Source organism: Palaemon carinicauda, chromosome 3 (genome assembly GCF_036898095.1).
Source record: "Palaemon carinicauda isolate YSFRI2023 chromosome 3, ASM3689809v2, whole genome shotgun sequence".
NCBI lineage: Eukaryota > Metazoa > Arthropoda > Malacostraca > Decapoda > Palaemonidae > Palaemon > Palaemon carinicauda.
In genome coordinates, this window is record NC_090727.1 from 13,723,853 (window position 1) to 13,738,852 (window position 15,000).

A 15,000-nucleotide genomic window follows, 5' to 3' on the forward strand; every position below is an offset into this window, starting at 1 on the left:
ATACACCCCTTGGAAGGTTCATAGTAGGGTGGAGAGTGTAATACACCCCTTGGAAGGTTCCTTGTAGGGGGTAGAGTGTAATACACCCCTTGGAAGTTCCTTGTAGGGGGTAGAGTGTAATACACCCCTTGGAAGGTTCCTTGTAGGGGGTAGAGTGTAATACACCCCTTGGAAGGTTCCTTGTAGACGGTAGAGTGTAATACACCCCTTGGAAGGTTCCTTGTAGAGGGTAGAGTGTGATACACCCCTTGGAAGGTTCCTTGTAGGGGGTAGAGTGTAATACACCCCTTGGAAGGTTCATAGTAGGGTGGAGAGTGTAATACACCCCTTGGAAGGTTCCTTGTAGGGGTAGAGTGTAATACACCCCTTGGAAGGTTCCTTGTAGAGGGTAGAGTGTGATACACCCCTTGGAAGGTTCATAGTAGGGTGGAGAGTGTAATACACCCCTTGGAAGGTTCATAGTAGGGTGGAGAGTGTAATACACCCCTTGGAACGTTCCTTGTAGGGGGTAGAGTGTAATACACCCCTTGTTAAGTTCCTTGTAGGGGGTAGAGTGTAATACACCCCTTGGAAGGTTCCTTGTAGCGGGTAGAGTGTAATACACCCCTTGGAAAGTTCCTTGTAGGGGTAGAGTGTCATACACCCTTTGGAAGGTTCATAGTAGGGTGGAGAGTGTAATACAACCCTTGGAAGGTTCCTTGTAGGGGGTAGAGTGTAATACACCCCTTGGAAGGTTCATAGTAGGGTATAGAGTGTAATACACCCCTTGGAAGGTTCCTTGTAGGGGGTAGAGTGTAATACACCCCTTGGAAGGTTCCTTGTAGGGGTAGAGTGTGATACACCCCTTGGAAGGTTCATAGTAGGGTGGAGAGTGTAATACACCCCTTGGAAGGTTCCTTGTAGGGTGTAGAGTGTAATACACCCCTTGGAAGGTTCTTTGTAGGGGTAACCCCTTGGAAGGTTCCTTGTAGGGGGTAGAGTGTAATACACCCCTTGGAGGGTTCATAGTACAGTGGAGAGTGTAATACACCCCTTGGAAGGTTCTTTGTAGGGGTAACCCCTTGGAAGGTTCCTTGTAGGGGTTAGAGTGTAATACACCCCTTGGAGGGTTCATAGTAGGGTGGAGAGTGTAATACACCCCTTGGAAGGTTCTTTGTAGGGGTAACCCCTTGGAAGGTTCCTTGTAGGGGGTAGAGTGTAATACACCCCTTGGAGGGTTCATAGTAGGGTGGAGAGTGTAATACACCCCTTGGAAGGTTCTTTGTAGGGGTAACCCCTTGGAAGGTTCCTTGTAGGGGGTAGAGTGTAATACACCCCTTGGAGGGTTCATAGTAGGGTGGAGAGTGTAATACACCCCTTGGAAGGTTCTTTGTAGGGGTAACCCCTTGGAAGGTTCCTTGTAGGGGGTAGAGTGTAATACACCCCTTGGAGGGTTCATAGTAGGGTGGAGAGTGTAATACACCCGCTTGGATAAGGTTCCTTGTAGGGGTAGAGTGTAATACACCCCTTGGAAGGTTCATAGTAGGGTGGAGAGTGTAATACACCCTTGGAAGGTTCCTTGTAGGGGGTAGAGTGTAATACACCCCTTGGAAGGTTCATAGTAGGGTGGAGAGTGTAATACACCCTTGGAAGGTTCCTTGTAGGGGGTAGAGTGTAATACACCCCTTGGAAGGTTCCTTGTAGGGTGGAGAGTGTAATACACCCCTTGGAAGGTTCCTTGTAGGGGGTAGAGTGTGATACACCCCTTGGAAGGTTCATAGTAGGGTGGAGAGTGTAATACACCCCTTGGAAGGTTCCTTGTAGGGGGTAGAGTGTAATACACCCTTGGAAGGTTCATAGTAGGGTGGAGAGTGTAATACACCCCTTGGAAGGTTCCTTGTAGGGGGTAGAGTGTAATACACCCCTTGGAAGGTTCCTTGTAGGGGTAGAGTGTAATACACCCCTTGGAAGGTTCCTTGTAGGGGTAGAGTGTAATACACCCCTCGGAAGGTTTAATAGTAGGGTGGAGAGTGTAATAAACCCCTTGGAAGGTTCCTTGTAGGGGTAGAGTGTAATACACCCCATGGAAGGTTCTTGTAGGGGGTAGAGTGTAATACACCCCTTGGAGGTTCCTTGTAGGGTGTAGAGTGTAATATACCCCTTGGAAGGTTCCTTGTAGGTGGTAGAGTGTAATACACCTCATGGAAGGTTCCTTGTAGGGGGTAGAGTGTAATACACCCCATGAAAGGTTCCGTGTAGGGTGTAGAGTGTAATACACCCCATGAAAGGTTCCGTGTAGGGTGTAGAGTGTAATACACCCCATGAAAGGTTCCTTGTAGGGGTAGAGTGTAATACACCCCTTGGAAGGTTCATTGTAGGGTGGAGAGTGTAATACACCCTTGGAAGGTTCATTGCAGTGGGTAGAGTGATACACCCCTTGGAAGGTTCATGTAGTGGGTAGAGTGTAATACACCCCTTGGAAGGTTCTTGTAGGGTGTAGAGTGTAATACACCCCTTGGAAGGTTCCTTGTAGGGTGTAGAGTGTAATACACCCCTTGGAGGGTTCCTTGTGGGGTGTAGAGTGTAATACACCTCTTGGAGGGTTCCTTGTGGGGTGTAATACACCCCTTGTGAGGTTTCTTTTAAGGTATAGGGTGTAATACACTGCTTCAAAGTTTCCTTGTAGGTTGTAATACACACCTTGAAAGGTTCCAGGTAGGGTGTAATATATTTAAACTATAAAAACTTAAAAACAAGAGGAAGAGAAATAAGATAATAAATGTGTCAGTGCCTCCCCTCAAGCAAGAGAACTCTACCCCAAGACAGCGGAAGAAGAAGGCCATGTGGGTACAGAGGCTATGATCAATTGCTTACCTTAACCACATAATTATTGTACTCTTGAAATCAACAGTATTTTTATGCTTAGACTAAGTTTTAAAAGTTTTGTACTTTTGCCAGTTCTAGAAACCACTGACATAATATAGGAATTGCAAATGAAATATGAATGAGATTATACAATGAATAAGGTTTTTTTTTTTAATTTGATATTTGAGATAAAATACTTTCTGATAAAAAGTACATTCTAAAAAGTTGTTGGAATGACAATCAGAAAATACAGTTTCCTCAAATTATGAAAAAATTACTCCATCTTAATTGTTACTTAAAGACAGATTTTAAATACTAGTTAAGAAGAACTGTATCCTAGTAAGTCTCATAGAACCAGAGGTTCTGAATTAAAGGTTCTAAAGTTTCAGATAAATTCAATATAATTATTATTCCTCTTTAGTCTCTCCTCATCTGGTAACAGAGCAGAGGTCACACTTATGTGCACTTACACAACTTATGAATTTATCAAATAAGACCATATAGCTAAGTGCTGGGGTTGGGGAGGCTATTCATTGCACCTTTCCTTCCAAGGGAAAAATCCCCTTAGCCATGAAAGAATGAAACGTTGCTCATTTAAACTCAACAAATATCCCTGACAATCAACAGAACTTCCTCCCGTTAGGAAGACTGAAGTGTCTGAACAACACAAACAAATAAATACACACTAACAATAAAGACAAAATACAGAGAGAGAGAGAGAGAGAGAGAGAGAGAGAGAGAGAGAGAGAGAGAGAGAGAGAGAGAGAGAGAGAGAGAGAGAGAGAGAGATCCCATATCTTAAACTTCAGGACAAAGACTCGCGTGCCATAAGAACGCCCTGTATAAAAAGAAGAAGAAGAAGAGGAGGAAGAGATATAATGTAAACAAACAATGTGGAGGGCATCACTTGGGGTCACTTTGATGGCAGATGGGAGACGAAGGTGAAGGTGACTAAAACACATCAAGGGAAAGTGACTGGAAGCTTTGATGGTTTGGGGAGGAACGTTGCTTTTATTGAGAGAGAGAGAGAGAGAGAGAGAGAGAGAGAGAGAGAGAGAGAGAGAGAGGGGGGGGGTTACAAAATTGGAGAGATTAGGTCAAAATTACATTTAAGCAAAGATGTATTAATTTAGAATTATCAATTACATGTTAAATTTGATTCTCTCTCTCTCTCTCTCTCTCTCTCTCTCTCTCTCTCTCTCTCTCTCTCTCTCTCTCTCTCTCTCTCTCTGCAACATGTCCTTTGATCTTTTATTGAATATTCGTTGCAGAAAAACCCATTGATATTTGTTGTTGGTTCTCGCATGAAATTGCACTTTGCAAATCTGTTGCAAAAGGGAAAAACGTCATCTTTGTTCTGATCCTGAATGAAATAAACCTTGGCTTTAATGGCTTTAATGGAAGTTCATTTCATACATCTACATTCATCTTTATATTACCTTTGACTTCATCACTGATAAAGCAACAATTGTTTACCATTACTGATAAAACAAGACATAACAAGTAACATTTTCATTATTCCCGGAAAGTGAATGATACTAAAATTCTTGTTACCATTAGGTGAACTATAAGAGAAATACTATCATGGATAAATTATCATTTCTGGTAATGTGTAGACTATTCAAAGACCTCCATTGAGACTGCCAGTCCTTCATAATCCTCCGAATCCTTTGGGGATTAATACAAAAGGATTTTGTTCCAAAGGGAAGGGATTTAATGGGAACCTTTTAGATAAATCCTCTTCCAAGAAGGATTTCCCTTCATTGATATAAGGGATTACTTCAAGGGTCTTGAGAAAGGGGGAAGATTCTTGTATAAACAGTATAAATAATATATATATTATTTATTTGTTTTGACTATATAAAAGCATGAGAGAGAGAGAGAGAGAGAGAGAGAGAGAGAGAGAGAGAGAGAGAGAGAGAGAGAGAGAGAGAGAGAGAGAGAGAGAGATCCATCAACTGCTAAAAGTCTCAATTGGAGACAAAGGAGTTAAACATGACGTTCAATTCCCGTAGAGTTTATCGGTGGGTTTACCCCTCGACAATAAAAGATAATTAGAAATGGTGATTGTAAGATGGAAGGAATTAACAGAATTAGTCAAAATGGGAAAAAAGACATAATAAATTAAAAGAGAGTTTAAAAGGAAGGATGGATAAGAGGAAGAAGAAAGAGTAAATAAGAAACGAATAGCATCAGAAAGAGTTAATTATTTCTGATTTTATTTACAAATTTCCTGTATTTTTTCAGGTCTAGCGCGTCCCATCTGCAGTGTCTAGGAGAGAGAGAGAGAGAGAGAGAGAGAGAGAGAGAGAGAGAGAGAGAGAGAGAGAGAGAGAGAGAGAGAGTGCCAACCAGTTTTGGGTCATAAGTCCTTCAACTTTTAATAATGATCTTTCCAATGAAGTTATAGGCATGTATTAGAACAAATCATTTCGTGATACATTAGACTTTAGAGCTTATTAACCTGTAGACTTTTCTGTAGTCTTTGTAGAAGAAGAAAAGAAAAGAACAACACTCGAAAGAAATGATGAAACAGCCATTATAGAGACGACATACAAGAACCTTCGGAGTTTTCCTCAAATTCAGTCATTGTTAAGAAAAGCGACATCAAATTCACTAATTGTTAAGAAATACAACAACAGAAGAAATCTCTCCCGAATAAATCGTGTTTTGTAAAAGTGAGACAAATCCGGAGAAGAAAAGGAAGATTTCTAAAGATCTTCTGAGTAACCAACCCCCTCTAAGGGGGAGAGGATGTTGCCAGCTGGTGGAGGGAGGAAGAGGAGTCCCGTATTGAAAAGGTTTGTGTAATATTGCGAATGAATACATAATTCAGGAAGCAAAAGTTGTCGTGGATATTGGACTGAAATTAAGTTTTTTTTTTTTTTTTCATTTTCTGTGTTCATTGTTTCGTTTTGATTTAACACTAGTGGAGAGAGAGAGAGAGAGAGAGAGAGAGAGAGAGAGAGAGAGAGAGAGAGAGAGAGAGAGAGAGAGAGATGTATGTTCGTTGCAAGTACGACTATGGTTTGTTGTCTTCGTGAATAATTGAATCAATTTATTATTATTCCTTTTGATTGTAGTGTGATAGTTTAGTTAGGAAGGGACGTTCGTTAGTGTTCTTATTTTGCTTGATTTACACTTCCTCTTCTTCCCGTTTCTCCTTTTGTGAAGAGCAGCCATTGCAAGCTGATATTGAAGTGGGATTTGCAACTTTATAAAGAATTGGGAATATTTAAAGAACTCTTGATGTGGATGAGAAACTGGGTTCGATTGGAGTTACCATAGACCCATATATTTTATATATATATATATATATATATATATATATATATATATATATATATATATATATATATATATATATATATATATATATATATATACACACACACACACACATATATATATATATATATATATATATATATATATATATATATATATATATATATATATATATATATTCTTACGAAGCTGGTCTAGTGTGGTCCATTTATTCATGCGAACTACTCCTCATCTTTTCTTTTGGCACCAGATATAATGTTTACCAGAACCGTTCCCTACGTCGTCTTTAACGCTACTTCCACACCCTTAGAAACCTCTGTAAATTCCCCTCTTTTAGTTCCCACGCTTGTTTAGATACTTGGCACTCAAAGGTTTCAAATCAAGAGATCTGTGGATTTGGTCACGTATAACACCATTACCTATGAAACAACACAAAGACAACGTTATCGTCATTAACAAGATGAGGAAGGAATTATCACCAGGGATAAAGTGGAGACTCTTTCAATCCTCTCTAATCCTCAGAAAGCAGGGATAAAGTGGAGACTCTTTCAATCCCCTCTAATCCTCAGAAAGCAGGGATAAAGTGGAGACTCTTTCAATCCCCTCTAATCCTCAGAAAGCAGGGATAAAGTGGAGACTCTTTCAATCCCCTCTAATCCTCAGAAAGCAGGGATAAAGTGGAGACTCTTTCAATCCCCTCTAATCCTCAGAAAGCAGGGATAAAGTGGAGACTCTTTCAATCCCCTCTAATCCTCAGAAAGCAGGGATAAAGTGGAGACTCTTTCAATCCCCTCTAATCCTCAGAAAGCAGGGATAAAGTGGAGACTCTTTCAATCCCCTCTAATCCTCAGAAAGCAGGGATAAAGTGGAGACTCTTTCAATCCCCTCTAATCCTCAGAAAGCAGGGATAAAGTGGAGACTCTTTCAATCCCCTCTAATCCTCAGAAAGCAGGGATAAAGTGGAGACTCTTTCAATCCCCTCTAATCCTCAGAAAGCAGGGATAAAGTGGAGACTCTTTCAATCCCCTCTAATCCTCAGAAAGCAGGGATAAAGTGGAGACTCTTTCAATCCCCTCTAATCCTCAGAAAGCAGGGATAAAGTGGAGACTCTTTCAATCCCCTCTAATCCTCAGAAAGCAGGGATAAAGTGGAGACTCTTTCAATCCCCTCTAATCCTCAGAAAGCAGGGATAAAGTGGAGACTCTTTCAATCCCCTCTAATCCTCAGAAAGCAGGGATAAAGTGGAGACTCTTTCAATCCCCTCTAATCCTCAGAAAGCAGGGATAAAGTGGAGACTCTTTCAATCCCCTCTAATCCTCAGAAAGCAGGGATAAAGTGGAGACTCTTTCAATCCCCTCTAATCCTCAGAAAGCAGGGATAAAGTGGAGACTCTTTCAATCCCCTCTAATCCTCAGAAAGCAGGGATAAAGTGGAGACTCTTTCAATCCCCTCTAATCCTCAGAAAGCAGGGATAAAGTGGAGACTCTTTCAATCCCCTCTAATCCTCAGAAAGCAGGGATAAAGTGGAGACTCTTTCAATCCCCTCTAATCCTCAGAAAGCAGGGATAAAGTGGAGACTCTTTCAATCCCCTCTAATCCTCAGAAAGCAGGGATAAAGTGGAGACTCTTTCAATCCCCTCTAATCCTCAGAAAGCAGGGATAAAGTGGAGACTCTTTCAATCCCCTCTAATCCTCAGAAAGCAGGGATAAAGTGGAGACTCTTTCAATCCCCTCTAATCCTCAGAAAGCAGGGATAAAGTGGAGACTCTTTCAATCCCCTCTAATCCTCAGAAAGCAGGGATAAAGTGGAGACTCTTTCAATCCCCTCTAATCCTCAGAAAGCAGGGATAAAGTGGAGACTCTTTCAATCCTCTCTAATCCTCAGAAAGCAGGGATAAAGTGGAGACTCTTTCAATCCTCTCTAATCCTCAGAAAGCAGGGATAAAGTGGAGACTCTTTCAATCCTCTCTAATCCTCAGAAAGCAGGGATAAAGTGGAGACTCTTTCAATCCCCTCTAATCCTCAGAAAGCAGGGATAAAGTGGAGATTTTTGCAATCCCCTCTAATCCTCAGAAAGCAGGGATAAAGTGGAGACTCTTTCAATCCCCTCTAATCCTCAGAAAGCAGGGATAAAGTGGAGACTCTTTCAATCCCCTCTAATCCTCAGAAAGCAGGGATAAAGTGGAGACTCTTTCAATCCCCTCTAATCCTCAGAAAGCAGGGATAAAGTGGAGACTCTTTCAATCCCCTCTAATCCTCAGAAAGCAGGGATAAAGTGGAGACTCTTTCAATCCCCTCTAATCCTCAGAAAGCAGGGATAAAGTGGAGACTCTTTCAATCCCCTCTAATCCTCAGAAAGCAGGGATAAAGTGGAGACTCTTTCAATCCCCTCTAATCCTCAGAAAGCAGGGATAAAGTGGAGACTCTTTCAATCCCCTCTAATCCTCAGAAAGCAGGGATAAAGTGGAGACTCTTTCAATCCCCTCTAATCCTCAGAAAGCAGGGATAAAGTGGAGACTCTTTCAATCCCCTCTAATCCTCAGAAAGCAGGGATAAAGTGGAGACTCTTTCAATCCCCTCTAATCCTCAGAAAGCAGGGATAAAGTGGAGACTCTTTCAATCCCCTCTAATCCTCAGAAAGCAGGGATAAAGTGGAGACTCTTTCAATCCCCTCTAATCCTCAGAAAGCAGGGATAAAGTGGAGACTCTTTCAATCCCCTCTAATCCTCAGAAAGCAGGGATAAAGTGGAGACTCTTTCAATCCCCTCTAATCCTCAGAAAGCAGGGATAAAGTGGAGACTCTTTCAATCCCCTCTAATCCTCAGAAAGCAGGGATAAAGTGGAGACTCTTTCAATCCCCTCTAATCCTCAGAAAGCAGGGATAAAGTGGAGACTCTTTCAATCCCCTCTAATCCTCAGAAAGCAGGGATAAAGTGGAGACTCTTTCAATCCCCTCTAATCCTCAGAAAGCAGGGATAAAGTGGAGACTCTTTCAATCCCCTCTAATCCTCAGAAAGCAGGGATAAAGTGGAGACTCTTTCAATCCCCTCTAATCCTCAGAAAGCAGGGATAAAGTGGAGACTCTTTCAATCCCCTCTAATCCTCAGAAAGCAGGGATAAAGTGGAGACTCTTTCAATCCCCTCTAATCCTCAGAAAGCAGGGATAAAGTGGAGACTCTTTCAATCCCCTCTAATCCTCAGAAAGCAGGGATAAAGTGGAGACTCTTTCAATCCCCTCTAATCCTCAGAAAGCAGGGATAAAGTGGAGACTCTTTCAATCCCCTCTAATCCTCAGAAAGCAGGGATAAAGTGGAGACTCTTTCAATCCCCTCTAATCCTCAGAAAGCAGGGATAAAGTGGAGACTCTTTCAATCCTCTCTAATCCTCAGAAAGCAGGGATAAAGTGGAGACTCTTTCAATCCTCTCTAATCCTCAGAAAGCAGGGATAAAGTGGAGACTCTTTCAATCCTCTCTAATCCTCAGAAAGCAGGGATAAAGTGGAGACTCTTTCAATCCCCTCTAATCCTCAGAAAGCAGGGATAAAGTGGAGATTCTTGCAATCCCCTCTAATCCTCAGAAAGCAGGGATAAAGTGGAGACTCTTGCAATCCCCTCTAATCCTCAGAAAGCAGGGATAAAGTGGAGACTCTTTTAATCCTCTCTAATCCTCAGAAAGCAGGGATAAAGTGGAGACTCTTTCAATCCCCTCTAATCCTCAGAAAGCAGGGATAAAGTGGAGACTCTTGCAATCCTCTCTAATCCTCAGAAAGCAGGGATAAAGTGGAGACTCTTTCAATCCTCTTTAATCCTCAGAAAGCAGGGATAAAGTGGAGAGACTTTCAATCCTCTCTAATCCTCAGAAAGCAGGGATAAAGTGGAGACTATTCGAATCCTCTATGATCCTCAGAAATCTTTGGGATCAACCTCAAAAGATTTAATTACAAAGGAAGGCATATTTTAATATTGACCCTTTTTTGGATAGTTCACACTCCCAATTTTCATACCCTGCAACAATGTCGACAGTTTTCCATGTGCAGTCACTCAATACTGACTCACTTTCTCTGGTTTATAAGAATTTTTCCCAATTCCGTTGCATCGACCAAGAGGTTGATCAAAGTCAAAATCTCCCTCTATAAAATCTTCCCATTATTTTGGAAGAGAGAAACTGGAAGTTCCAGAGACACCTCTCATAGGCTTCCAATGCTCTCTGGAAGAGTTTGGAAGTCTTCCATTGAAAGATGAACCTCAGAATTGAACCTTTCTTCTTCTTAAGAGGTTCAAATGGAGAAGGTTCAGAGGTCAAAGGTGAAAGGAAATTAAGAAAATAATGTTTTTATGGTTATCAAAAATTAGGAAATTTACTTCATAATTAATCTTTTTTTTCCATTTACGTAATGTGTTAAGGCTAAGCTATCGACCTAAAATTATAATTTATAAAAATAATAATTAATATAGGTTTAATGGATAAGGGAAGTTTTGTTTAGTGCCCAAAGATGTTGGTTAAGATGGGGTCAATGAATGAAACTTGCTACAAACCCTTGTGGTCTGGTGCTCCGGGAGAGAGAGAGAGAGAGAGAGAGAGAGAGAGAGAGAGAGAGAGAGAGAGAGAGAGAGATCCCCTCCAAGATAGAAGCATCGAGAGACAACCACAATTCAAGAAGAATGAATGAATGATTTAAAGTTTTCAGGCATCCTGACATCTAAGGTCATTGACGCCGGTAACATTTAATTTATGTATACAAAAATAAAAAATGAAATAAAATAAAAAATTAAAGAGTATTCAGTTGAAATCTTAAAAATTGAATGTCATAAAAGTTAAATATTTTTCAGAAGACCTGCTTCTGAAATAAATCTAAAAATGCCACTTGCATGGAAGGACACATCATTTCCAAGAATCTTGGCAAGGATGAACCTGCCACCCTCACCTCGAGCCTCAAACAAATATCTATTCCGCAAGTTGTTATAATTGGGGCATTCGGTCAACAAATGCCTTACTGTTAGAGGTACTAAACAGCTGTCACAATACGGTTGGTGTTGGCCCTTCAGCAGAAACTCATGTGTCAACCGAGTGTGACCAATACGGAGACGACAAAGAGACGTCTCCCATTTTCGGGGCATCATATTATACCTCCAAGGAGATATGTCATTTGTTACTTCCCTCATTTTATTGCCATCTTGACTATCCCATTGCTGTTGCCATTTATTGCAAACCAATTTCTTGATGTCAGGTAAGAAATCATTACAGGGAATGGGATACCTTCTTGGCAGCAAGTCGGATGCAGCCTCCTTAGCCAGTGAATCTGCCTTCTCATTCCCGGACACACCTACATGTGCTGGAACCCAACAAAATTGAACTGTTATACCTCTCCGTCCAATAAGGAAAAGCCATTCTAAAATCTTTAAAACTAGAGGGTTATTAGAATTAAAAACTTCCATAGCTTGAAGGACACTCCTTGCATCACTAAAAATTGTAAAATTACCCTCCTTCTCCAACGCTATTTTCTCAATAGCGGTTAATATGCCATACAGTTCGGCAGTAAATATGGAAGCGGTCAGAGGAAGTGCACCTCTACAATTAAAACCATTACTATGTACTCCAAATCCAACGCCAGCATCAGATTTGGAGCCATCAGTATAGATAAAAGTTGATCCTCTATGTTCTTTAACATGTTCATTAAAAAGAGACCTGGCTTCTAGGTCTGACATATTCTTCTTATCTCCAATAAAATATTTACAAAAAGATATCTCTGGTAACTTCCATGGAGGCGTTGATGATACCTTGAATGGAAGTACCTTATTTCTAATTATATCCAGACTATTTAATAATCGTTTCACCCGAAAGCCATAAGGTTGAGGAGATTTTGGGTGCAACTCAAAGTATGATGCGTGTCTTACAAGGCTTGCAGTCTGAAAGGCTAGAGAGTTAGGGAGTCTTTGCAATCTAAACCAATACCGAAGAATGGAAGACATTCGGTAAAGGTCTAGAGGTAACTCTCCAGCATCAACAAGGAGACTTGGGATAGGGGAGGTTTTAAAAGCTCCAGTAGATAATCTAATACCTGCATGATGTATCGAGTCTAATATTTTTAACCGGCTTGGGGTGGCTGAAGAATATACCTCACAACCATAACTAATTTTGGAAAAAATCAAGGCCTTGTATAATTTTAAAATAGTATTGCGGTCTGCCCCCCATGATGTATGGGACAATACTTTTAAGATATTCATAGCTTCAACACATTTAGCTTTTAGCGCTTTTAGGTGAGAAACCCATGTAAGTCTACAGTCAAATATCAAACCTAAAAATTTGGTTTCCGATACACATGGTATCCGTTGACCTTTAATGTATATATCCGGGTCTGGATGTACTCCCCGGATACGACAAAAATGGACAATGGTAGTTTTACTTGTCGAGAACTTAAATCCATTCATGTCAGCCCACTGGATAATTTTATCAATAGAGAGTTGGATTTTTCTCTCAACCATTGCCATTCTAGTGCCAGCAAATGATATTGAGAGATCATCCACAAATAATGTTGAGAGAACATCCTGGGGAATGGCTGAGGATATCCCATTAATTGCTAGTGCAAAAAGGGTTACACTCAGCACACTACCCTGAGGAACTCCTTCTTCCTGGCACTTACTCTCTGATAGAGTTTCCCCCACTCTCACTTGAAAAACTCTACGTGAAAGAAATGCCTGAATAAATAGTGGCAGCTCTCCTCTCAATCCCAATTCATGAATGGTTTTAAGAATACCATATCTCCATGTGGTATCATATGCCTTTTCAAGGTCAAAAAATACTGTAACATGGTGCTGTTTGGAAGCAAAGGCTTCACAAATAGAAGACTCAAGTCGTATCAACACATCAGTCGTTGAGTGCATTTTTCGGAATCCACATTGAATCGGTGATAAAATTCCTTTCTTTTCAAGGTACCATATCAGCCTTGCATTGACCATCTTCTCCATGATTTTACATAAACAAGATGTCAATGCAATAGGACGATAGTTTGCTGCTAAAAACTTATCTTTACCGGGTTTTAAAAAGGCTAAAATAATGGCTAGTTCCCAAACACTTGGGTAACTATGATCATGCCATATTCTATTAATAATGCTTAAAATAAATAGCTTTGTATTAAAATGTACATGTTTAATCATTGCATATGGAATTCCATCGGGTCCAGGGGCTGTATCGTTGCAATGAGCAAGTGCGGAATCAAATTCTCTTTCAGTGAAAGGAGAATTATACGACTCTTCCCTTCTTGTTGCAAAATTTAAAATTTTCTTTTCTTCAGTGCTCCTATACTGGTGACCAGGGGCTCCTTCACACTTGCTGGATACATTTGAAAAATGATTAGCCAGGCCATTGCTAACTTCATTTGCTTCAGTTACATACATACCTTCAACACTGGTGGTGGGTTGGGGGTGAATTTGCCAGCTATCTTTTTTACTTTCCTCCACACAGAAGATGGTGGTGTTCTACTGTTAATGGAGGAAACAAAAGACATCCATGACTGGCGCCTTGCTTCTTTCATGGCACTACGGAACTGTGCTCTACATTTCTTGTACATAGTTAAATTCTCATCAGTTCTGAGTCTACGCAATCGTGTTAGAGATGATCTTGTGGCTCTGTGGAGTGCAGTTAGTTCTGAAGACCACCACGGGACTGGTCGTCGTTTGAATAACCCTGTTGTTTTGGGAATTGAATTGACTCCTGCTGTATGAAGAGTTCCATTCAGTAGGTCTATGGCATCATCAACACTTTCAAACTGTTCTGCTCTCCCTTCGATTTCACTTAGCTCGGAAAATTTAACCCAGTCTGCCTTGTCTAGATTCCAACGTGGCGATCTTTGCAAAGGCGGACCATTGTTGGTGTTTATAATGATTGGTGCATGATCACTAGTATGCCAATCATCTAATGTCCTCCAATCAAAATCAAGAAGGCAGTTAGAGCTTGCAATTGAAAGGTCAATGCATGACAAAGTACCTGTCTGAACATGGAAGTGTGTGGGCTCTCCTGTATTAAGGAGTCCCACATCCTCATTCTCCACAATTGATGAGATAATATTGCCCCTAGTGTTGGCCAAAATATCACCCCATAAAGGATGTCTACCATTCATATCTCCCAGTAAGAGAAAAGGTTGAGGGAGTTGTTGAATGACCTCTGCTAAATCATCATACAAAATATTATCATTTGGAGGTAAGTACAGAGAGCATATTGTATATTTTCTCCCTTTATCAATTTGTACAACAACTGCCTGCAGGGTTGTATGTATAGACATGGGTATTTGGGGAACATCTTGACGAATGTACATGAGACTTCCGCCATGGCTCCCTGCTTGTTGATTATATGGTGTTCTATAGCTAACATACTCTCGAGGACTAGGAGTGTTAGAATCAAGCATACTTTCCTGTAGACATACAATTATGGGGGAATGATCATGAATTAGGAGCTTAAGTTCTTCATATTTCGCCCTCAAACCCTGACAGTTCCATTGCAAAATGGAGGAGAAAACTATGGATTATTTCTGGAAGACATCTTGGATGAGGTCTTCCCATTAGCAGTTTTTAATTTAACATTATTACCAGTAGGTTTCTTCAGAGGTGGTCTTGTTATGTTGGATTTAACGTTGGTGTTTTTCTTTGTATTCTTTTTATCTATTTGCTGAGGTGGATGGTGGATCTCAACTTGAATTTCTGATTTATTCAGTCCATCTTCTGGTTCATTAGAAACATCAATAAACAAAACATCAAATTTATTTGATGTCATAACCTTAACGTTTCTAATGGAGGGTGGAGAGAGAGATGGAGGTCTCTCTCTTTTGCGATTAATAGATGGTGGGATTCGAGGTTTTTGCACCTTTCCCACAAC

General features: G+C 40.7%; 1 protein-coding gene across 2 annotated transcripts in view; it reads right to left on the reverse strand.

Annotated features, from left to right (window-relative positions):
* The window catches only part of LOC137638204 (uncharacterized), a 986,676-nt gene that overhangs the window by 895,634 nt on the left and 76,042 nt on the right, over positions 1–15,000 (reverse strand). The gene's annotated exons all lie outside the window — the stretch shown is intronic.